The sequence below is a fragment of the Dipodomys merriami genome, unplaced genomic scaffold (genome assembly GCF_024711535.1).
Source record: "Dipodomys merriami isolate MVZ:Mamm:240054 unplaced genomic scaffold, mDipMer1.0.p SCAF_29, whole genome shotgun sequence".
Taxonomy (NCBI): Eukaryota; Metazoa; Chordata; class Mammalia; order Rodentia; family Heteromyidae; genus Dipodomys; species Dipodomys merriami.
Window position 1 is genome coordinate 18,004,888 of NW_027204381.1, and position 24,842 is coordinate 18,029,729.

Below are 24,842 nucleotides of genomic sequence, written 5' to 3' on the forward strand. Positions count from 1 at the left end.
GAGAGAAAGGAGCCATCGGGCCTATTTTTTCCTTCCCCAGTAGGAAGGTGATGAAGCTCTGTTCTACCATGAGACTAAGTGCAAGCAGGAAATCTCGCAAAACGCTGACCTGTGGTCATCTAGAAGAATTCTCACCCTATAATCTCATTGGTGTCCCAAGAGATGAGGAACTAAAGAATAGATAGGACCCAGTCTCCCTTTCCTCTCCCCCCCTCTCAATTCCATCACATCGACGCTAGTAAAAAGAGGTAAAGCAACTTCCCCTTACTCCATCTTTGACACAGAACAGACGAGGTGCAGATTCTAGGCTCTGCCCATGTGATGAAGGTGGTTTTCCAATGACTTTGCAAACCCAGGACACGTCCTAGGCTATTTATTCTAAGCCAAAGCTACGGACTCCACCCTATTGGTTACCTACAATTGGCTGTGACTACCACAGCCAGTGGCCAAAAGCTACTCAACTTAGCCAATGGCTTTTAGATAAAATCAGATGCATTACTGCCAAAAATTGGCTCTTAAGAAGCTCTGGGGTGTCTAAGGGGCCAATATAGGTCAACTGTCTATATTCCTTACTCTTTCCCTATTGCCACATGAATTATAAAAGGGAACAGACAGAAAGTCAGATAAAATAGGAAAATAACTGAGAAATCTCTTTGCATCTCCCCCCCCCCCACTATTGCCTGGAATAACTCTTTTCTAACATCTGTGGCTATTCCAAGCTCTGGTCCTATTATGTTCAAGAGTAAAATCAGGAAGCACAAAAGCTTTACCTGTGAAGACAATGTGAGCAGAGCTAGATTCCAACTTTGGGCTATTGCTTCCTGATGAGGATATTTGAACCTGAATATAAAACAGAGAAAATCATGAGTTAAATGAAAAAAGAAAGAAAGAAAGATAGCTTTACTTATAAGAGAGAGCTTTCTCCTCATAGGAACAGATCTCTAGAATAGAGACAGTCTTCTGGAAAGTTCTACCATCTCCAGGATGCTTACCACCAAGTCATAAGGAATTCTTCTCATGGACATCTCATTGACTGAATTTCCAATGTTCGATTGCAGATAGGAAGATTGAGCTTGTGAAATCTATTCTAGCTTACTTAAACTAATGGATAGCATTCTTTATTAAGAGACAATCAGCTGGGTACTGTGGCTCATGCTTATAATCCTAACTACTCAATGGGCTGAGATCTGAGGATCGTTATTTGAAGCCAGCCCAGGGATAAAAGACCGTGAGACTCCTATTTCCAATTAACCACCAAAAAAATCCCCCAAAAGTGGCACTGTGGCTCAAAGTGTAGAGTACTAGCCTTGAGCAAAAGAGTTCAGGGTCAGTGCCCAGGCCCTGAGTTCAAGCCGCACAACAACAAAAGACAATCACACAGTAAGACCAAAGGAGGATATTCTTAGGAGAGGAACACAATGATACAGTGTATGTGTAAATATGATCATATAAAATAATATTTATTGAAATAAGCTCCAGGAAATGAAAACAAGAGGCTTTTTTCTTGATTGGTGTTTTTGTTTTCTGTCTTGTTTATTAATTTATCTGTCTTTGGGAGGGTAAAGGGGGGCAGAGAAATGGAGTGAACAAATGCATTAGTGGTGGTACTCACTAGACACTACGTTGAAAATGAAGTATATAATTTGTATGTGGGAATGGGAGGGAAAACTGGGAGAGAAAGAGGGAAAGGGTTATATTGTCCACAAAGAAATGTACTCATTATGAAACTGTAACTCTTCTGATTATCACCCTTATAATAACAATAAAGAGGCTAAATAAAAACACAATCACATGAGTAAAACATAGGATAGAAAATGGAGGTGCAAAGGGAACATGCAGAACTGACCACAGATGAAATGGAGATGATAAAAAGGAGCAAAATAGAACAAATATACACATTTCAGAGGCCATTCAGTCATAACAAATATATAATAAGTAACACAGAGTACTTGATATTCATAGGATTATTGTGAACTTAAAACTTGACGAATCAGTTAACAATACAATGGATATGGCTGAAGGCAGGGATGAAACTCAAGGAAATTTGATGTTCCCTTTCTTCCTCCCCTTCCTTCTTTTATGGAGATATATATATATATATATATATATATATATATATATATATATATGCAGAGTTGTACTATGCAGTCTAGACTGGCTTTGAACTTGGGTCCTCCTGCCTCTGCCTCCTATACCACCAAGAAACCTGCCACAGTCTAAGAAGGCATCAATCTAATGTCAATCTCACCCTGCAACTATTCCCAGTCAGACAGAGTGGGAAGTCCTTCTCTTGATGATCCAGCAGCAAACATGTGCTTGTTGGGAAGTGAATCTTGTGACTGGCCTTGTGCCAGGCCTGGAATTGATGGACCTAGAGAAGGCACTATCACAATTGGTGCAAACTGCAATAACTGATTATTTGTCACACTAATGCCATGTCTTTGTTTAGCCATACAATAAGGCTGCTCAGCTCACTTTTTGACTCAGCCAAGAAATAGCATTCCTCTGTGCTGCCCCTGTCCCTTACCTGGCACCCCCAGATTTTCCACTTCTGACCTGAGCACCAAAAGCTATAAGCCTTTGGCCTGTACATGTTGGAGTCACAAGCATCTAATTCTCTGACACAGAGGCATAATCTTGGTTAGCCTGGTACGTGGACTCCTAGCACTCTAGGACTCAAAACTACAAACATCCAGGAAAACCACCTTTTGCTTACTTTTGATTTTTAACTGAGTAAAGGGAAAGAACCCCAGCCCAGCTAATCGGTAATGAGTAAGTGCTAGAAAGTTCTGGGACTGCCTAAGGTAGCCCCAGTGAAATGCAGAGAGGAGAACGGGTGGGGGGGGGTGTTAGTGGTGTGAGTTTTAAAGCAAGGTTTCCCACCCAGCCTTCATCCTGTTTACTCCAAGCCTAATGGGACAGCTGTAAAGGCAGATGCTTCAGACAGGTTCAGGGGATCTGTGAGGAGAGACTGCAGGAGCCTCTACCCACAGGCAGCCTGCAGAGTGGCAGAGGAAATCTTTCTGTGCTAGCATGGTGGGTTAGGCAGACAGCAGGGCCCACCCAGGGAGAGGGCCCGAGGCCACAGCCAAGCATGGCAGAGCGCGGGAGGTCTTGGAGCTGGCAGGGCTGTGGACATCTGGGCAGCTCCATGGACAAGATGTTGATGATCACCACCCGGGGAGATGAGACTTATTCCAGAGGGTGCAGTTCAAGGCTGGTCACAGCCCGGAGCTTCTGCGCCTACTGTGACACAACAGGAGACCCACAATGTAGATGCCACTCTGGGGCAAAGGCCTCCAGAAGAAGATATTCCATCTGCCTGACTGAGCTAAAATCTGAGTTGGCGGAATCAGGAACCCCTAGGGTGAGTCTAGCAACAATTGACAAGACCGTTTTCTGTCGCCGGACAAAACGGGGAATTGAAGTACAAACCAAGCTGAGTTATAAAAGTCACTATATTTTTATGCATAATTTGATCAATTTGGGCCCCAATGGAAAATGACAAATTATGATACATTGACTTCATGGAATAGTATGCAGTAGTTAAAAAAACAAAATAGATATATGAGTACTATCTATCTATCTATCTATCTATATATATATATGGTATATATAAGTAGGTAGATAGTACTATAATGGATATATCTATGCAGTTTCTAGCTATATACATAATATACATACTATATAAAAATAGTATATATATCTAGATAGTATATATATATGACTATAGATATTGCAATCTATAGGTATATCTATAGATTTATAGAATCTATGGATAGATAGGATATATCTATAGTACTATATATAGATTATATCTTATCTACATCTATTGTGCTCATATGTCTATATATCAACTGGGTTTATTGTTGTATTTCATTCATGCATAAGAAGTACTTCAGGAATATTTACGTCTATTCACTCTTTCTAGTCAATCTATAAGCACCCAGCAGAGCTTTTATTACTCTCTCCATTTGTTTTCAGTGTATAATTAATTATATTGTATTATAATTATCCACAAGAAATGGTTTGGGGGGAGGTACATTAAAAAACAGACCCCTTTACTTATTAATAATTGCTTCAGAATTGATTGTTTTATAGCTAGAATGAGCCTGGCCCTGACTGTTGTAGGTAGAAAATACACAAAGTACTGCCTTCGGTGAAGGTGGCATTTGCTGGGTTTTACTGTTTCAGGAATCACATTCAGTGCCTCAACTCAACTTTCTCCTTTACCCTCTTCCAAGCTTACTCCACAACTCCTCCAGCCTTTGGTTTTAAGTTCTTTACCTCTTTGCATCTCTCTCCTCCTCTCTGTCTTCTCCCAGCCTGGGGCTGCTCTAACTCGGCACAGGCTAAAAGAACCCCATTTGGCGGTGGGGTTTCCAAGCAGGAGCAGCAAGCACAGAGCTCAGAGGTGTGCAGGCGGTGTGCCCAGCACAATTAGAGGCGGATTAAGATGGCAACAGTGTGGGGCACAGGCGTGATGTGTTTTTGTCGTCTTGTCTGGGATTAGCAGTAATATATCCGCTGGCATGATCGACACATCTGCTTTCGTTTATTCTGAGCCCTGTCAGGCTCAGAGGCCTGGATTAAGGCAAGATCACGCTGAGTGAACATTGCTAATTTAAGCTACTTGTGTTTTCTTTTTCTTTTTCTTCCCTATCTTTAAACTTTCATGTCTTGCCAACAGGCTAACTTGGGAACAGTCTGGCATTCTTCTATCCTGAGTGGAAATGTGGGTCCTGGGAGGGCAGAAGTTACGTTGTGAAGGGAGTTAAAGAGAAAGTAGAGAAAAATGCAAGTGTGGCAGAGAAAATGTGAGCTTCCTTCCGGGGCCATTCAGGATGAGGAGGTTGCGTATACTCCCGCAGTAATCCGTAATCTGCCACCTTCTCCAACAAGGCAGAACTCCCTAGTTTTTTCTGTCTCTCTCCCTTCCCACCCCCCCCCCCTTTTGTGTGTGTGTGTCTTTTGCTCCAGAGGCCTGAGGCCTCTGCTTGGATTCCAGGCCTTCACTTAGGTCTGGTGGTACTCAGCCAGCCACTTCCTGTCCAAAATAACTTCCTGTCCAAAATAACTTCCTGTCTTGTGAGTTCCTGTACAGGCCCAGCTGCAGTCAGGTGGACCCAACACAGGTGAGCAACTTCATCTCTGAAGCCAGGTACTTAACAAGTTTGTCACTGTACATCACACTTTGGGACTTTCTCCTAAATTGGTCTCTGGTTAACTCAGTTCTTTCTACTACTCTATTCTGAGACCACCATAGCCTAGGATCTTCTCAGAGGCTCTGTTTTCCCTTGGTTTCAGCCAGAACCTGGATATTAAAGCCATGTCTTCAGGTCAAGTACCTTCTGTCGCTCTAGACAAAATCATGGGCTTTCCCTTCTTTTCCACCCTACTTAGATTTTTCTAGTCAGGTGATTTGCTTTTTGCGTTGTCAAAGTACTTAACAATTTGTCCTGATTTATCCTCCCCATTCCTCTTCTGTTTCTTGTAGTCCTTTTGAGTTCCTTCTTTAAACCTAAGCAGGACAGCATCAGCTTTCTTAATCCAGAGACATCTTCTTTCTTTCTTTTTTTTTAAACACGATAGCCAGATGTAGAACTAATAAACGAGGCTTAGGAATAACAAGCCAGGTGAAGGGAACTAAGGTATGAACAATCTCTAAAAACAAATATAAAATAAGTAAAAAGGGCTGGGCATGGTAGTTTACACCTGGTAAGCCTAGCTACTATGGAAGTAGAGATTGGGAAGCCTGGCAATAGGCCCAGTAAAAGCTCAGGAGACTCTCCTCTCAGTTAATAATCCTGACTTAGACCTGTCATCACATAGATGTGGGAGGCCATGGGGTGGAGGATTATATCTACAATCATCCTACGGGGAAAATCCCCCCACAAGAACCTACCTGAAAAATAAGTAAAACCAAAAAAAAAAAAAAGGGGCTGAGGGTGTGGCTCAAGTGGTAGAGCCACTTACCTAACACCGGCCTTGAGCTGAAATGAAAACAAAAACAAAAACAAAAGAAATCTGAAAGTCCTCTTGGAGAAGGTTGTCCAGGATGATTTGGTCAAATTTACGAGAACTAGAGCAGAGGGCAAAGCTGAAGTCAATGTGGAAGAGGCCTCAGGTGTGGCTGAGACTCATGGCTTTCACTCACAAAGATTTCCTTGCGTTTCCCCCAAAACAAATGTGGACGAACCCGCTTTCTTTTACCATTCCCCTGACTTCGGGCTTCTCCTAGCTCCTGTCTAGGATGGACCCAGCCCTCTGCCTACACACCATCACCAGCCAAAGGAAAGGCACTTGAGAAGGGCTACATCACATTCACCTTCAGAACCAGCAGAATCTGGCTAATGTGATTTCAAGCTCCCCCTCTCCCTCCCCCTCTAGAGTTCTCCACCTTCTTGCTGATGTCTCAAATTCTTTTTAACAAGGGGAAAAGTCTTTCATGCCACAATTAGGGATAAAAGGCATAAAATGCAAACGCCTGGCTGAGCTCCAGTTGGAGAATAATCAATCAATCCCTGGAATATAAATTACTGATATCAGATTCTTCCCTGGTATGATAGAAGGAGGAGGGTTAAAAGAGCAAGGTGATATTGACACCTGAAATGGGGGTTGCCAAGGAGATGGGAGCTGGGGGGAGGGGGAGGTCCCTGCCTAGTCTAAAACACCTTGAGATTTGGGAAGGAGAGAGGGAAGAGAAAGAGGAAGGTTGAATGGGGAGGGGGGAGAGAGAGAGAGAGAGAGAGAGAGAGAGAGAGAGAGAGAGAGAGAGAGAGAGAGAGAGAGAGAGAGAGAGAGAGAGAGAGAGAGAGAGAATATACTTTGTGTGCCTAACCACTCAAGGCTCTGGAAGGCAGACATTTTTGTTCCTGTGTATTTAAGAGAGAGGAATTTGAGGCTCAAAGGTATCAAGTATCCATTCCTAGGACCAGTGACACTGAACCACAGGTCTCTGGTTTGCACTGGAAGTTCCGACTAGTAGCCCAGCAAGTGTTAAAATACACCACTGTGAGGGAGAAAAACTGGAACAGAAGAAGAAACATCCTCTGGACTTTTACAATTTTCCTGGGCTGAGATTTGTTTACCCTGCAGTGGGGGAAGACGCAGGAATCTGTGCATGGAGTAATTTTAGCATGGAGCTGCAAAGTCACACACAGCCTGCTTTGCATGATTTATGAAGACTTGAAGGAAAAAAAAAACATAAAAAGGAAGTTGAGTGTTGACTTAGTGGGGTAAAAAAAGAGAAGTTTCATTTTCTGTGAGTTTGCTATTTGCACTATCCTCAGATTTTTGTTAATTTATCTCCCTCCACACACAAAGTCTCATTGACCTTTTCTTCTCAATCTACCTGCATAGTCCAGGACTTACAAACTATTTCTAACAGGCAATGGACATTTAGGCTTTTTTTTTCTTAAAAATAAAACACATTTTTTATTGAAGTGTAACACATGTATGGAACTACGCGCAAAAATTACACTATATATATAGGTCTATAAGTAATGATGACACAAACACTGGATCCATTATCGACAATCAGGAACAAAACATTGTAGCCTCCCAGATCTGGTGGAATGTGGATTGCTTCTGGTTTACGAGGATATTGTGAATTATGTTGGTATGAACATCCTTGTGTATGTTTCTTGATATATATGTATATATTTATGCTTGAGTTTACTCAATCAAGTATGTACAGTTTATATGTAATGCCACACTGTTTTCTAAGTGGTTATACTGAAGTATGCTTCTGCCAGCACCGAGGGTTTTATAAAAATACAACACTTTTTAATTTTTTTACCCACACTCATTATCAATCTTGTTCACTTTAGTTACTCATGTAGGTGTGTAGTAATATTTCATGGTGGTTTTCTTTTGTATTTCCCTGAGCCTAACAAGGCTGACCATTCTCATCTTTACTAGACAAGGAAATGCTGTCTTTAAATGCTGTCTTTTTCCTGTTGGATCATGTATCTTTTCTTGATTTCTAAGAGCTTCCTTAACTTTTTGGACTGAGCCCTTTGACACTCTGTTGTTTCTCTGGCTCCATGTTTGGTTTTCCCCCTTTAACTAGTATCTTTTAAGAAGTAGAGGATAGCATTCATTAATGTTGTGTGTATAATATTAAATATCATTTGTTTATGAGAACTTATTGGAATACAAATCTAAAGTATAACTATCATATGGTTATCTCAGAACCCATCAAGTTGCATGCACTAAATGTCGAGAAGTTTATTTTTTTTTAAATTTTAGTGTAATCTACTTAGTCTTCCATGATCAATACTTTTGTGTTCTTGTAAAGAATTCTTTCTTTCCCACAAGCTCACAGGAATAATATCTCCTATTGCTATGTAACAGCTTTATGCATTTCACTTTTATGGAGATATCCATACAGATATCTCAGTGTACCAACACCATTTATTGAAAGATTGTCCTATTCCACTACTGGTCAGGGCCCAAGACCAATGCCCATACATACATATTATTGCTTGTATCCCTTTCTGTTTCACTTGACTATATCACATAACCTTAATCACCATGCTTAATGTTGTATCCTTCTACCTTTTCATTCTTCTTCAAAATGCCTTAATTTCTTGATCCTCTGCACATCAATATAATTTTTCTTATCATGTTTTTCAATTGCAAAAATGAGTCAAGGAAAAAAAATCCACCAATGGTTAGACTAGTAATATTTAAATGAAGAGATAGCTAAATTTGTGGATAACCTAACCATAACAGTATCAGCAAATATAAAGTACCAGGACCAATTTATATTTTCTGCTTCTGTTATGAATAGTCTATCATAACCTAAGGAGGAAGAATCCACCCTCTGTTAACATGCACAAACGGATACTTGAGTTTTGTATATTGACCTTGAATCCAGTAACCTTCCTAAAGACACTTTAAATTTTGTATAATTTATTGGAATATTCTAATTCTAATATTTTCTATGTGCAGAATATCGCCATAGTAATTATGTGTCATTATTCTTTTAAAAAATTGTCCTGGCTGAAGTGTATTTTGAACAAAAATGCATCCTTGGTTTGTTTTCCTCTTTAGAGGTTTAAAAGGGAAAATTTTGGCATTTCACATGAAGAATGATTTTTGTTGTTTCATTATAGCTACCTTTTCTCACAAAATATTTATCTTCTATTTTGCTTAGCACTTTGACCAGGAGTAGATATTGGATTTTGTTTTGATTTTCCTGTTACAGTTGAAAGGATCATATTACTTATCTTCTTTATTCTTCTAAGGTAACATACACTGTTTTCAAAAATTAAACTAAGTTTGAAGTCTTAGAATAAACCATATATAAATGCATTATATAAATATTTATATATTTAATATCTAATATAAAAATATTATACATACCTGGAGTCTATTTAATGATATCATGCTTAGGTTTTTTTATGCCTAAGTATGTGAGGAAAATTGATTTAATGATTTACATTCTTGTAATATTCCTGTCAGATATTGATCTTGATATCATGGTTTCCTAGCTTGATAAATGGATTAAGCAGTAAAGATTCCTTTTCCTTTTAAAGTCTCTGGGAAAGATTTTGGAAAATTGTTGCTGTCTTGATGGTAAGTATGGTAGATTTGACTACAGAAGCCCTATAGCCCTGAGGCCTTTGTGAATATCTGGACACTTTTAACTATAGATTTGATTTCTCTGTTAGATGTAGGGCTATTCAGATAATCTCTTTTGTGTCCATGTTGATCAGTTGCATTTTTTAGGCCAACGTTAGTTAGATATCCAGCTTCAAAAGTATTGGTATTTTTACAACACATTCTCATTCTTTTTAATTCTTTAGAATCTGTAGTAATAACAACTGTCCATTCTTAGTGTCAGATACTTGTTCTTTTTAATAAAAATCGTCTCTAAATAGTTATACAAAGGAGTTGAACTCAGTATTTAATTTATGAGACAATGGTTGATGTTCCCCTTCTGTCATCCTCCCCACCCCTCCTATTTATCCCATCTTAACTCATCAGATATTTGCTCTTATAGTCAATCAGAAGAGGATTTTATTCAGGCTCTAGGGCCTGAAAATGCTGGTGTCGATGAGTTTTCTTAAATCATTGCATTACTATTTCAAATCCTTCTTTCTGACTTCTTCCCATCCCTTTTGGACACCAACTTTGTCGTCAATCTGCTAGCATCATCAACTATATATTCCTGCAAATATACTTTGTTTTTAGGCTAGCATTTATGAAATTTTAACTTCTCATTGAAGTATAATATATATTATGCATTATATAAATGTCATATCTCTCAATGCAACCTCAGAAGCATACCTCGATGGCCAGCATACATAGTAAGAAACAGAACATTATTAAGACCACATCCACCTTCTCTTTTAGTAATCTCCTCCTGTGGCAAGCACCATCTAGACTTCAAATGCTATAGATTGCATTGTCTGCATCTAGATGTCTTATTCTCTTCCACCCAAGAGTATGTCTTTCAGGATCATTCCTATTACCGGTTATAGTGTAGAATGCTCATTTTCTCTGCAGGATACTATCAGCTTGTATTAACATATTATTATTTATCTGTTCCACCACTAATGTGCATTTAGACAGTTTCCAGATCGGCAGGATTACCTATTCTTCTCTGATGGCACTCTGGTATGTAGCTTTAGGTGAGCATACGTATGTGTTTATCTTAGCTACATAGGTAGGAGTGGAATTGCGTGGTTATGAAGTTTACATTTATGATATGTATAGTGTGTTCCAGTTATAAATAACACAGACTAACAAAAAGAAATCTTACAAGACAGTTCTTTGAATGTGCGCTCCTTCTTAGCGACGGATACAGTTCAATTTGTTCCCCACCCTCAACAGTCCTCAGTACTCTCTATTTTGCTTGTCTTCCCATTTGGCTGCCTGTGTGGTGGCATTGTGTTGTGTGACTATACACCGCCTTTTCCTGGCCTTTGATGGAGTTGAGCATTGTTTAATATATTTCCCGGCCACTTGGAGATCTTCTATGTTTATTGAAGTCTTTTAATGGCTTCATTTTATTAGGCTCCTATGTATTTTTTTTGTCATTATCAAATAATGAATGTTCATGATAGAAGATTTGGAAAACACAAGAGCGTTAAAACAAAATAAAAATCACCTACGGTTCCATTAATATTTAAATTGCCAACCATTTCTAAATCTACTACATTATACCTTTTATATGGTAGTTTTAGTTGTTAAGTACTTATAAAATAATGTAGTAGTTATGTTCCAACTGCCCCCAAACAATTACATTGCCCTTGTTTTATTTAGGACTTTCCACAACACGCAGATTGAAAATGAGGGAAGTCCACTTTATCTTCCACCTTAAAACGAGCTGCGGACATTAGCCCTTAATTTCACCAGGCTGTAGAGGTTCCTCTGGCTGCCACAAAGCCAATTCTATCCCTGACCTCTTTGTGTTCTGAAGATGGGTCATTTTTGTGTTCCCTGAACTAACCCTCATGTCAGCTCTCTCCTTATGTCACTTATGATGTTTCACCAAGCTTAGAGACACTGACGGATTCTCCTATTCTCCCGCCTCTACTCTTATCTTACCCCCACCCCCACCTCCGGCCCCCGGGTCCTGCTCCAGGTCCATTCATTCTTCACCCCATAGCATCCTTCCCAGAATGCCTATTGGATCAGGCTATTACCTGCCCACAGCTTCTCAGGGGTTTCCCAATGACCGCCATCAAATCCCAACCCCTTCATGTAGTTTGCTTGGACTCTTCTAAGCTTACTTTTATTTCCTCAACCCTTATCTCATGACATTCATAGATGACAGACTTCTGTGTTTCAGAGCCTTAGTTCAAAATCTCTCTTCTTGATGGCTGAACATGGTGGTGCATGCCTATAAGCTCACCTATTCTCTTGGGAAAGACAAGAAGATCTCAGCTGGAAGCCAGCCCTGTCAAAGTTAGCATGACCTCCTGTTTGAAAATTAAGCTATAAAGCACAAGGACTAGGTTCAAGTAGCAGAGCACTTGCCTAGCAAACAAGAGACCCTCAGTTGAATTCTCATACTGGAAATAAAATAATTCTCTCCTTCTCTGCCTGACAAAATCCTATGTATATTTCCAAGGCCTGGTTCAACAGACACCCTGGGTTCCTAGAAAGAAATTAATCTGTCGTCTCCCCGATTGTTAAACAGATCAGCTTGCTGAACTTCTCTTTACCACTTAGCTGTACAATGCCTCTCTCAAACCTTTATCTCCTGCCCCTGACACAAATTTCTGTCATATAACTGGTGTTTAATAAACGTTGGAGAGATGCCTAGAGGAATTAACCCGAGCTATAAAGAAAAGGAAACTCACATTCATTAAGGACTTGCTGTGTACATGGTGCTTTACCTACGTTATCTCTTTCAAACCTCGCAACAGCCTTAGGAATTAGGTCGTATTCTTAGTAGTCCTGCTTTTTTTTGTGTGTGTGAATGAGGAAAATAAGAAATTTAACAATTTGCTTAAGGTCATACAACTAAGAAATGACAGAGCCAGGATTTAATTGTAAGTCTGGAAGAAAAAAAAGAAACCAAGTTGTGTGTGTGTGTTTTTTTAAATCATTACAGAGGATTATAGTAATAAGGCTAGGGCAAGCATTAGAATGAAATGGTCATGCAATGGCCAGTGTCTGATATTTGTACAAAACTTGTCGGTTCATGGAGCAGTTTCCCATCCCCTGTGCTTCCTCAACCTCACCACAAACACAATGCTGGTGGAATTACCTACCCACTCAGGCCCACACCTGTCATCCTAGCTAAAACAGGAAGCTGAGATCTGAGAATTATGGTTCAAAGCCAGCCCAGACAGGAAAGTCTGTGAGACTCTTATCTCCAATGACCCACCAAAAAAGCCAAAAGTGGAGCTGTGGCTCAAGTGGAAAAGTGCCAATCATGAGCCAAAAAAGACCAGGGACAGTGTTCAGGCCTAAGTCCAGCAAAGGATGGCAGAGAGGAAAAGACCTAAAAAAAAGTGCTTTGAAAATCATAAGCTGGCTTCTTATTTGTTTATAAGTCTGGCAAGCATCCTTTCCATTTCCCTTTCAAGTCTATAGGAGCCATAGCAGCTTCTAGGAGGTGGAAAGAAATCATAGGTGGAAGGTTTCCACCCATGTTAGAAAGTGGAAAATTCTCCCCCTATTGTTTGATTTGGCAGGGGGAAAATTGATATCTACTGATTTCTCTTTCTTTTACTTTTTAAACATTTTTCAAAAGCTCATCAGAGCCCAGACCAGTGAAGCAAGCAAGCAAACAAACAAACAAACAAAAAGATCTCTTGGGCCATTGCTTAATGTGAACCACTCTGGGTAAGCCCAGACTGCCCACGCCTGCTTGGGGAATCTCCAATCTCTGCAAAGGACAGGATAAAACAACACCAATTCTCTAGGAACCTCATTATTCAAACACTTCCAGAAGCCGGAGAGGACAGCCGGTGACTTTGGGAGAAGTACAATCTTATCTCCAGGGTGAAAAGGACCATTTGTTGTTTGTGTCCAGGAAAGCCGGGCAGCACAAAGAAAAGGGAACCCTCACTGGAGAAGGGCTCCGGGAGCCAGCAGCTGATCTAAAAAATCCTCTACAGAAACAATGCTTTCTCTCGGGGATGAGCTGCAGCCCCTTCTGAAGACAAAAGCTCTCCACGGATGAAATTGGGTCTTTTGTGGTTGGGGAAAGAAGCAAGCCAGATAAAGCTAGCCTGGCCTGAACCCTTTCCCCTCTTTGCAAAGGAGACTCAGAACTTCTCTATGAGTGGAGAAAGTCTCTCGATACTTCCTAAACTCTCATGGTGGGGGAGTCTTCTAGCTCCCTGGGGGTTCTCCACAGAGGCTGCCTCTGTCCCAAGAGGCCTGTGACCCCTCTCAGGGTGCCTTTGGGGCCTGTGGTGTACCTCTTTTCTTGTTCCAGCCCAAACCCAAAGCTGCTGTGGAGTTGGAAGCCTCTGAGTTTTGTTTTGTTTTTTCTCTTTTTCGGACAGTTTTTGAACTTGATCTAAAAATAAGGACTGACCAAAGCCTTTGAAACAGGACCAAGTCTTACTTGAACTGGCTTGACCTTCCCACCCTGCTAGAAAAGACCCCGAATTTCAAAGAAGAGTGCCAGCCAGGCCACTATCACTCCTGTCTGGTCACCCTGGGCCCCTCCCGTGTGCCATGCACCCTTTTATTCCCCCACACCCCCCACAGAAGCTGAGCTTGCAGACTCATGAGGCATGAGGGAGAGAATACAGGGTGGAGAATACAGGGTTGTTTTTATTTAGGGTGTAGATTTGATTCAGGTGGCCAGGAGGGGTGATCTGCTAGAGCCATGGCGGGGTTAGCAGAACCTCTGCCCCCTCCCCAGTTTATTTCTGCTGACAACACAGCTGCAGCACTGTGGCCACACCCGGCGGCAGCTCGGAGCCCCTTCAAAGTCTTCCTGAGGAAAGGGTTCGGACCCTTCCTGTATGAGGTGCCCTGTGACCCCGGAGGAGATGCTTGGAGAAGGGAGGGAGAGTGATTTCTCAGGGGTCTCTGGGCTTGGGTGATGCCGAAGAGGAAGGCACGCGGCGCCAAAGCTCTGCATGCCCGTCCTTCCTGGGCACACGTGAGACAGTGCCAGGTCCCGCCAATCAGCATTTGTTAATCATAGGAACTGACATGCATCTTGTTCCTGAGATCTCACCAAGCGCCATTACATGCCGTGCCTTAAGAAGGTGAGGCACTGGCCGGGCGCTGGTGGCTCACGCCTGTAATCCTAGCTACTCAGGAGGCTGAGATCTGAGGATCGCGGTTCAAAGCCAGCCGGGGCAGGAGAGACCGTGAGACTCCTATCTCCAATAAACCACCAGAAAACCGGAAGTGGCGCTGTAGTTCAAGTGGTAGAGCGCTCGCCTTGAGCTGAAGAGCTGAGGGACAGTGCTCAGGCCCAGAGTTCAAGCCCCACGACCAACAAAAAAAAAAAAAAAAAGAAGGTGAGGCACTGAGGATAATAATAGAAACTATGTCCTACTGAACACCTACATGCTAGGAGGCCTGCTCTGTGCACTTCTTACACTAAAGAAATGGTTATTCTTTTCCTTTCCTTTCTTTTCTTCCCTTCTTCCCTCATTTCCCTCCTTCCCTCATTTCCTCTTTCCTCCCTCCCTCCCTCCCTTCCCTCCCTCCCTCCCTCCTTCCCTCTCTCCCTCCCTCCTTCCCTCCCTTCCTTCCTTCCTTCCTTCCTTCCTTCCTTCCTTCCTTCCTTCCTTCCTTCCTTCCTTCCTTCCTTCCTTCCTTCCTTCCTTCCTTCCTTCCTTCCGGCACAGGCCAGCCTTGAACTTTCAATCCTCCTGCCTCAGCCTGTGCTTTGTACAGGCAGGAACCTCCACATCCATCCTGGAGAAATACTTCAATATGGAGGTCTCTAGATCCACCCTATAGATGGAGTAAAGCTTGGGCCCTCCACAGATTGTTGAAATCCCAGAAATAATTTTTCCTGGAATGAAAGATCTATGACTCGCACCCAGTTTAAAGGCATGTAGGACTATGGTTAAAGTTATAATATGAACTGTGTTAATTAGTGTAATATTTAACATATTTTTTTTAAAGCCCATCACCTGAAGAGTCAGGTTTCAGTTTCAGGTTCTGGGTTGTGTGGATAATGGGATCATCTCCCCATTCTGGCATCTGAAATCCCTCCTTCCTGCTCTCACGTTGGATAGTTCATTGGGACAATGCTAACATTCTCTCATCTTGTAAAGGACTGTCTTTGGAAAAAACCCTTCCCTTTATTTATTAGTTTAGAAGTTCTTTGAAAATGGGTTTCCTGTCTTTTTTATGAGTTATATTTACATTGACAAATAATAGTTGTTGATAACAGTGGAGAATAATGTGATGTCTGGGTAGGCTACATGCACTGTGGAAAGACCAAAACAGGATAATTAGTGCATCCATCGAGTCAAATACCACTGCTCTGAGACAAGACCACTGAAAATCACTCTTCCAGCCACCAAAACCTGCAGGGAGCCACCATGAACTGTGGTCATTTGGCTGTGCAGTAGACCCGCCCCTATTCATTCTAATTGGAATGCTGGACCCATTAACCAACATCTCCTGTGTCACCATGACATCAGCTGCTCAGGGCCCCGGGGCCACCTCTCCGTTCTCCACTGTGATGAATTCGACTACTTTAGATTTCACATGTGAGAGAGATCACATGGCATTCAGCTCTTCATGCCTGGCTTCTTTTACTTAGCATCCAGGGTTTAGGCATGTTGTCACTAATGACAGATTTTCTAGGTCTTTTTTCTACAGTGAATCGTATTCCATTGTCTCTGCATCCCACAGTTTTTCAGGCCGTGTATCTGATGGTGGACATTTAGGTTGTTTTCGTACATTGCTATCATGAATAATGCTGCAACCTGGGAAAACTGGATTCCTATGTCCAAAATAATGAAGATAGATAATTATCCCATCCCCATTACACAACCATCAAGGATTAAAGACTGGAACTCAAGACCTGAGATTATAACCTGGCTAGATGAAGACACAGGGGAAGAGGTCCAGGACATTGATCTGGTAGATTGCTTGGAAATAATGGCAAAAGCCCAGGGAGTGAAGGCCAGGACAGACACAGGGAATGACACAGAACTTGAAAGCTTCTGTGCAGCAAAGGTGTGCTGTCTTGTTCACAACTTTACCTCTGGTGCTGAAATCAGGTGCTAGCAGTTAGTTGATGCTCACTAAAGTTTTGTTACAGGCATGCATGCATGTATGCAAGAATTTCCTTATAGGGGAAATGATCCCTTTTAATTATATGTTTCAGATACAGAGTGTGTGTGTGTGAGCATGTATATATGAATATATGTATATGTATATATTATATATGACTGTGTGTGTGTGCAGAAACTCAGAGCTCGTGTGCAGGAAGACAGAGGCAGCAGAGTGCCGGCACAGAGCCATGTCCTGGCATCCTGGTGCCCCTTGGATTTGGCTCTGGACTGGAACATCTCCCGTGTGCCTGTCCCTGCCAGCACTCCTGTGCCTTTACTTTCCGTGCCATCTATTAATGATAAAAGTCCCCATGGTTTATAATTACCAGTTTGACAAGTTCAGGAGTTCTCTGTTAATTATTATAATTAGCTTTCCACTCAGCGCGGCATCGGGAGTTTAACAACAATATTAACAACGGGAGGACGACGATCAAGAATTGACTACAAAGAATTGACTGGAAAGGCTTCCTTCTGCTGTCAGGAAAACTTATTAGTATAGGCAAAACCTGCTCCGCGGCTCCCCCCTGCCTGCCTTAACTCAACTCCTGCCTCCACATTTGCCTTGGGGAATGGAAAACAACTCCAGAGCCTCAAGTTTAAAAACAACCAGGGAAGAAGGAAGCAACGTAAGCTTCCTCCAAAAATCAAGCAGAAGAAACAGCCAGGAAGGAAAGTGTCTTGATGCCCTGTGTGGTAGTTCACACCTGTCATCCCGGCTTCAAGGAAAGTGCAAGTAGGAGGATTTCAGCCCAAGGCTGGGCCCAGGCAAACAAAGTGTGAAACTCTCTGTGAAAAGAACTAAAGCAAAAAGAGGGTATGGTTCACATTGTAGAGTATAAGCTACTTACAACTTGTCTAGCAAGTTTGAGGTCCAGAGTTCAAATCCCAGAACCACCTCTGGGGGAAAAAAAAGGTACTTAGCAGAAATATCAGCCATGGGCCCAACACGTACCAAAGTCAGCCTGGGTCTCCTGGAGCAACCCACCTTTACTGAAATTGCAAAGCAGAATTGGATCATTTTCTTCCCCTCTCTCTAGTGAGCCTTGCCACCTTTCTGGATGCCCTCCGTATCTTTCACTCACATTGATGGGTTTACCTGACTGCGCATTGCCCCCCACCCCACTCCAAACTCGCAGAGCCGCTGGATTCCTCTTCCTGAAAGACAGCTCTGACGAGCCCACCCCCATCCCAAATACCTTCCGTGGCTCCTATTGCTTGCCAGGCACAGACTGGCATCCTCATATTGTCACCCACATACACTCAGCATGGGCCCAGCTTGCCTTTCCACTCCTGCCTTCTAATCATCCTTTTAGTTATTCAGATGAGAAGTACACACTGACTGCTAAACATCAGGCATTGTTTCCAATGCTACAAGCGCAGGAATCAATAAGACAGGAAAGCTCCGTGACTCCGACAAGGCTCTAATGCTAATAGAGAGGAAATCTAGGAAATAAACTCAGATGAATAATAACATCATCAAAAGAGATGATGGATCTTCCACGGCTATTGTCACTTGAAACAGACTTCAGGCACAGTGAAAGATGGGCCGGCCTTTCTAGGAGGCAGCCAGAGGGCTCAAGTGTGGATGGTCTCTGAAGGATTCATTCCATCAGGAAAGAAAATGGTAGCTGAAGAGCCCTCCTTATCAGCTTGATGAGGAGAAGCAGAGAAGGGGGCATTGAGGGTGGGCCAAGGAAAGAACGGGAGGCTGGCCTGAGGAGCCATGGAAGGAGGTTGGCCTTTGACCCCAGTGTGGTTGGGTGTTGCTCAGGGTTTAGTGTGGATTCTCATCTCTGCCTAGCTGAGCACTCCAACTTCCATTCCTCCTTGCTTTCTCCAGTAGGACCCGAGGCTCTTGCTTGTCTGGGTATAACATCTCTTCAGCTTGGTTTGGCTGAGATCAACCTCCAGCTCTTTAATAAACTCGTTTGGGCTCATAGATGATGATCTAGACTGGACTTCGCCAAGCTCACCTGGGATTCTGACTTTCAGATGGATGTCAGAGACTCCCTGTGGCTTCCAAGAGCACACATGCTGGAAAAGGAGAGCTGGAAGTTAGGCTACACCAAAGATTGAGCAAGAACAGACTCTGGGGAGCTAAGGTGGGGAGGGGCCAAGGCGGGTAGGTGGATTGGAGCCCCTGGAACCTAGAACTACAAGAAGCCCCCGGTGGTGATCTAAGGGAGAGGCACTTCCTGTGCTGAGCAGGGCCTCCGATCGGGGCTCTGTCTTCTAATTTGCCGCTGGCCTGAAATCCCAGTAATGTTTGTATTGGGATTTTCTATGATAAAGTTCTACACATTCAAATCGTCAGGCTGTCCTTCTGTGAGACTTAGAGGGGTATTTTCATAGCATAGCAGTGGGATTGAGCCGGCAGTATACATCACATCGTTCATCCCAGTGGGTTAAGCCATGACATCGATTCCAAGTCAGAGGGAAAATGTAGTGTCAGAACAAACGTAACCACTAACGGGGATTGGCAGGGCTTCTGATGAATGGCCCATACTGGCTGTGGCTCATGGATAGCAGAAGACTTCCTAGCTCCCCTCCCTCCCTCCTTCCCTCCCTCCTTCACTCCTTTCCTTCCTTCCTTCCTTCCTTCCTTCCTTCCTTCCTTCCTTCCTTCCTTCTTCCCTCCCTCCCTCCCTCTCTCCATTTCTCCCTCCCACCTCTTTCCCTTCTCTCTATCACTACCTCCTTCTCTCCCTCCTTCCCTCCTTTCTTTCCCTTCCTCCTTCTCTCTCTCCTGTCTCTCCTTTCCCCCTCATCCCTTCTTCCATCCTTTTCTCCCTTCCACCTTTCCTTCCTTCCAAACACTATCAACCAATCACCTTTATTTACTTCTTATTATTTTGTCATTTTGAGTTTGCTTTTGATTATCTTTTAAATGGTTGTACCGAGGGCTCCAATTCAACATGCCAGTTTGTGAGAGCAATGCATCTTGGGATTGATATCACTCCTCCCGTCGTTCTCTCCCACCTCTCCCAACCCCATGCATCCCCTCAATTCACCGAGCTCCAGTTCCACATCTGTACAGTGAATGCTAGCACCTTATTTTATAAGGGCTGGTTTGAGGACATGACTTGAACATGACAGCAGTGGGCTTTCAGATACTTCAGTGGAGCCACAGAATCCTAGTCATGGGTCTTTGGTAGAGCTGGGTGACTTCCTTCGTTGGTGCTCAAAGCAGAGCCTCTTCTTGCTAAGCTTACATCAAGGCTGGAGGCAGAAGGAATTCTGGCCTCTGTGGACAAGCCGGCTGATTAAACAAGAAGGGAAAGCAGCGTGCTTCCCAAAGCCAGCTCCTCCCCTAAAATTACCAAACTGGAACTTCACTACTCTCTGGGAAAGAGCTGATGGGAGGGGAAAGGACCAGGTCTGTTTTGCTAATGAACTTCCCCCCTCTTGTATTTCCCTTCCTGATGTTTCTTCATCAAAAAGTCTCAAAGCAAATACAGCATGAAGTGTGCTTTAAGGGGTAGGGGTGGTGCTTCTAGGACAGGTGGGACACAGCCCCATGCAGAGAGGCTGTAATAAAGCTCCCATTCTGGAATCCCTTTTGATAAACATTTGGCCACTCTGAAGCAACTCATTCCTCGACTTTCCTTCTAGTAATTGGGGATCTTGTGGCCTGGCCATGTCACCGTGCTATCCCCAGGGCTGTGTGTCTCAGCTCGGTGACCGTGGCCCAGACACAGCAGCACCTGCTCCATTCACTTCCCCCAGCTCTGTGGGGAATCAAAACACAACCCAGTTGTGGAAAATAAAATCACAAACTCTAAACACTGCAGAAGATAATTCTAATGATTCCCAATACAGCAATCACTGAAGAACGTCTCCCCCACAGCCCCTCCCATGCATAGCTCTCCCCACAGGCCACATCTCTGTTTCAGATCTGCAGAAATGCCCAGGACAGAACTGTCGGTGCCCATAACCTCGCTCTCCTCTTTTCTACCCTTGCCCTTGCCTCTGCCTTCAGTAGCAGGCAGCAGCCTGTCCAGCTACAACCAAAAAAGAAAAAGAAAGAAAGGAAAGGAACGGATAGGTTTTTGTTTTTTGAAGACAGCACCTTTTGCTCAGAAATGGCACAGCCAAAGAGGTCTTAAGACACAGTGATTAACTTTCTCTGAAAGCCAGTGCACCTGGGAATACACAGCGAGACACAATAGGCCGCGCAAATATTAGACAAATATCACTTTTCTGCATTGCCCACTCTGTTGGAGATGAATGGATTGACTTTTCAAACACTACAAGAGAGAAACAGCCAGCCTGGATTCAAGATCAACATCACTTGCCAGCCTTACCGCTTCGGCCTGCCCCTCCCCTTTCAGCAAATGTATATACAATATATTTATCTAAAATAGAGGCATTTGGGAAAGCAAGCAGTGCAAATGATTAATGATCTGCAGCAGCCATTGTGTGCCTGCCCTGGCTGACTCCAGTCTCTGTGATCCTAGGCCCTGGAACCCGTGTTGATCCCAGGCCAGGCCTGCCTGTGACCCACAATACCTGGGGAAGACTCCTGTGTGGCGGCCCCAGTTTAAAGGTCATATTCACAGCGCTTGCACTGCTCCGTCCTGTGGCAGTGGCGATGGGGTAGAAGAATGGTGCTGGAGACTAAGGAGAGATGCCTGGCCTAGAACCAGGCATCTGTGAGTAGGCTTCCGTTAGATGTGAGAAGGTTTTGTAGAGCGGATCCTGTCTGAACCTGCGACAGGGGAGCAAAGAAAACAGAGGAATCATTTCCAGCCAAGAGGGAGGGGAGACTGGGAAAAAGTAGAGTTGGGTGCTGTGGATCAAGGTGTAGTCTCAAATTCAGGAAAAGAAGATGATCTTGAGGCAGGAGCAGGCCCAACGTGGCCGTTCAGGGTCCCAGTCTGCTGGAACTCGAACCCAGTGCTCCACAGAACCTCTGAGGTCTGGAAACATGATCACATACCGAAGAAACCAGCCCTAGAGAAGTGAGAAGGCTTTGCTGGTATCACACAGCCAGGGAGTGGGGAAGCTGGCATGGCAGGCGGGTACCGAGTCATACCCTCCCTAGCTGGGCCTTCATCTCCTGTGCATTCGACTCTATTTCTGAGTCTCCAGCCCAGGCGGACTGTGGACCAGGCAGATTAGTCCCTAAGGCAGGAGCTATGTCCTCTTCCAATTTGGAGCATTATCACGGCCTGCACTACCCTGAGGAACGTTATATGTGCATAGCCCCGGATTTGAGCTACTTCTGCCTCCCCGCTCAGTGCTCCCTGTCCACCTCCCAGCCTAAAGCAAAAGCCCCAGCATGCTTTTCCCATGAGTCTGTTCACCTGAGGACAAAATGAGCAGAAGTAGGATTTTCTCATTGCTCCAGGCCCCATCTGATGGTGGTCACCAAGATCTGACAGTCTCATTTTTCCTGCTGGGGAAGAGGGATTTTTATCTTGTCTCTGGAAGAGGGAATGACAGGAAAGCCACAGCAGCCAGGGCTGGAAGACAGGCGGTGGTTTCTCATCATTAAAAAAATTAAAGTATACAGACAGAAATGTGGTTTTGCTTTATAACTGTATCCTGTCAACTAAATATTTCATTTAGGCCCTAATGCTTGAGCCAAATGAGAATCCTGAGCAAAACTGCACTATTAGAATACACTTAATTATTGATTCAGCCAGGCAAAAAATAAAAAATAAAGAAACCGGGTGGTACTCTAATTCCTCTTATCAAGCATCTTGAGTGCTAATATGCACTTGAACAGCTGCTATTATCCTGAGGAGTCCACCGCCTTCAGCTGCAAAATGTACAACTTCACACCAGCCACATGGAGCCAGACTGAAGGCAACTATTAGAGGCTCAGGCTCTTTCTCCAGCTCAGGGTGGGCTGGGCAGAGGCCCTGTGGCTGTCCCCAAGAGGAGAGCCTCTCTCAGATAGTTTTCTAATTTGCTGTCCCTCTCACGTGACTTTTAAAAAAGGAGTCATAACATGGTGTGTTCTAGGAAAACATGGTCTCTTTAATGGTCCCAATAAATGGTACTGGGCCATGCTTGATTATCTTCCCTTTCAGTTTTGCTCGAGGTTGAAGAGAGTCCCCACCAAATGGCAACGTGTTATTCTAGATGATTACATAGGTGGTGCCCATCTTGGGAACTGTGGAGGCTCAAAACCTATTCCCATGCAATCCTGTATTTCTTTAGTCCCCTTCCCTCAGTAATGGAGATAATAAACCTTTCCCTATGAGGGGCTGCATGTGTACTGTGAACCAAATAGCTCCGAGTTACTAAGGCTGTTGTGCCTGAAGCTTGGGGCCATAGCACATTAGTGGAAGTGACACAATGAAAACTCACGTTTCATCTGGCAATTATAGTGGGGGGGGGGAGAAAGAAACGAGGGAAGTGTGGGTAACCACAGTGTAAGATGCAATGGTGATTTGTGGTATGGGTGTATGATGTTTTCCTTATTAGAATGTCAGGTTCAAGAAGGTCTTTGAAATGTATTTCGATTGTATATCTATTTTTGCTATCCACATTTAAAAATTCCCCCTTTTATGTGTATTTTAATCATTGCAACTTCTACCCACCACCAAGCCATTTATCTATCTTTCATCTTTCTTTCCATCCATCTAGCCTTCCATTATCTATGCATCCTTCCTTCCCTCTGTCCATCTACCATCCTTCCATCACCCAACTATCTATCATCTGTCTATCCATCTACCTTTCCATCCACCCACCCATCCTTCATCTATTCATCTTTCTTTTATTATCTATCCATCTGTCATCCCTCCACCAAACCACCCATCCTGCTACTATCCATCTACCTTTACACCTATCTAAGAAGCACACACTCTGGTTCTAGCATATACAAGATACCCAGAAGCAAGTATTCTTAAGTAAAATTGTGGTTCTAAGGGCCATCCATCTACAAGCTCTCTGGGGGAAAGGCCCAGCCTCTGAGTCACTTAACAGAACCAGCAGTCTGGACCTTTATGCCTGGTGCCTGCTCAGTGAGATATTATAACCAAAGCTGACGATGCTTACATGCCTTCTGAAGACAGAGATGATAGAATTAGCAAGTTGAAGGAACCTTCATGTGCCATCCTATCCTTATGTCTCTCTCATGGTGGCCTTTAACCTAAGTCCTAGTCAAAATGGTCTCTTTAGTGGTCCCACAAATAATGCTCATTCATGATTCCTTCCCTTTTAGGGCGACCTGCCATGACAGTTTACCCAGAGCTGAGGAGAGTCCCCTCCAGGTCCCTCACTGTCATATCCTTGTTTCTGTGTATACACATCCTTCTTAACTCAAGTCCTAGTGTTTCTAGGAAGACTGACTTTCCTATTTTGTCTTGTTTAAAATTTCAATGCAATTAGAACCCCTCCAGAGCACGCACAAGCGTACAATGAAGTGACGTTGGTCAATCTTCTTTAGTTGATACGCGACTGTTCAGAAACCTGAACAGTCCTGGAGACTTCGTGTGGGCAGAGCCAATCCTAGCTCTTGCTTTGTATCTTATTTACCACAGCACTTGTAGCCAGGCGGTACTCCGTTCAATCTAACCCATTCCTTCCTGCTGATTTTTTAAGCCTTATATTTCTTACTGTTTCCTCAAACGAGATCAACAAGAGTCACTTTCCCACCAATATTATTCCTTTTTGGAGCACGAAGCCATTGTCTCAAATCCCTCAGTCCTTTTTGTCTTCTAAGCAAGTGTGTTTCCTTTGCCCAGTTCTCCTAGGTATCATTTCCCTTTCATATTGGCCTTTGCTTTCCTTTCCATTATGTTTTCAGATAGGACGCGGTGTCTAAGGGGACACTGGCCATCTATGCTGTCCGTGTCCCCTTTGAAGAGTGCTGTGGTTGTGTGAGCCTGGGAGGTCCCTTAGCCAGGTGCAGACCAGATTTATCACACAGGCCTGCAAAGAAGGGGAGACACCTAGGGAGGCACAGAGGCAGCCTTCTGTTTTTCAGAAGGAGATCTTCGAGGACGCTGCTTCTCTTTGGAAATCTCTACTTCTTGTTCCTGTCAGGGCTGTGATCACTGGCCCCTGCTTACCTTGGCCATGGGGGGAGGGGGTGTGTGTGGGGCTGGGGGTGGGGTGGGCGATGTACCTGCAGCTTCTTTGTGCACTGTTGTAAAA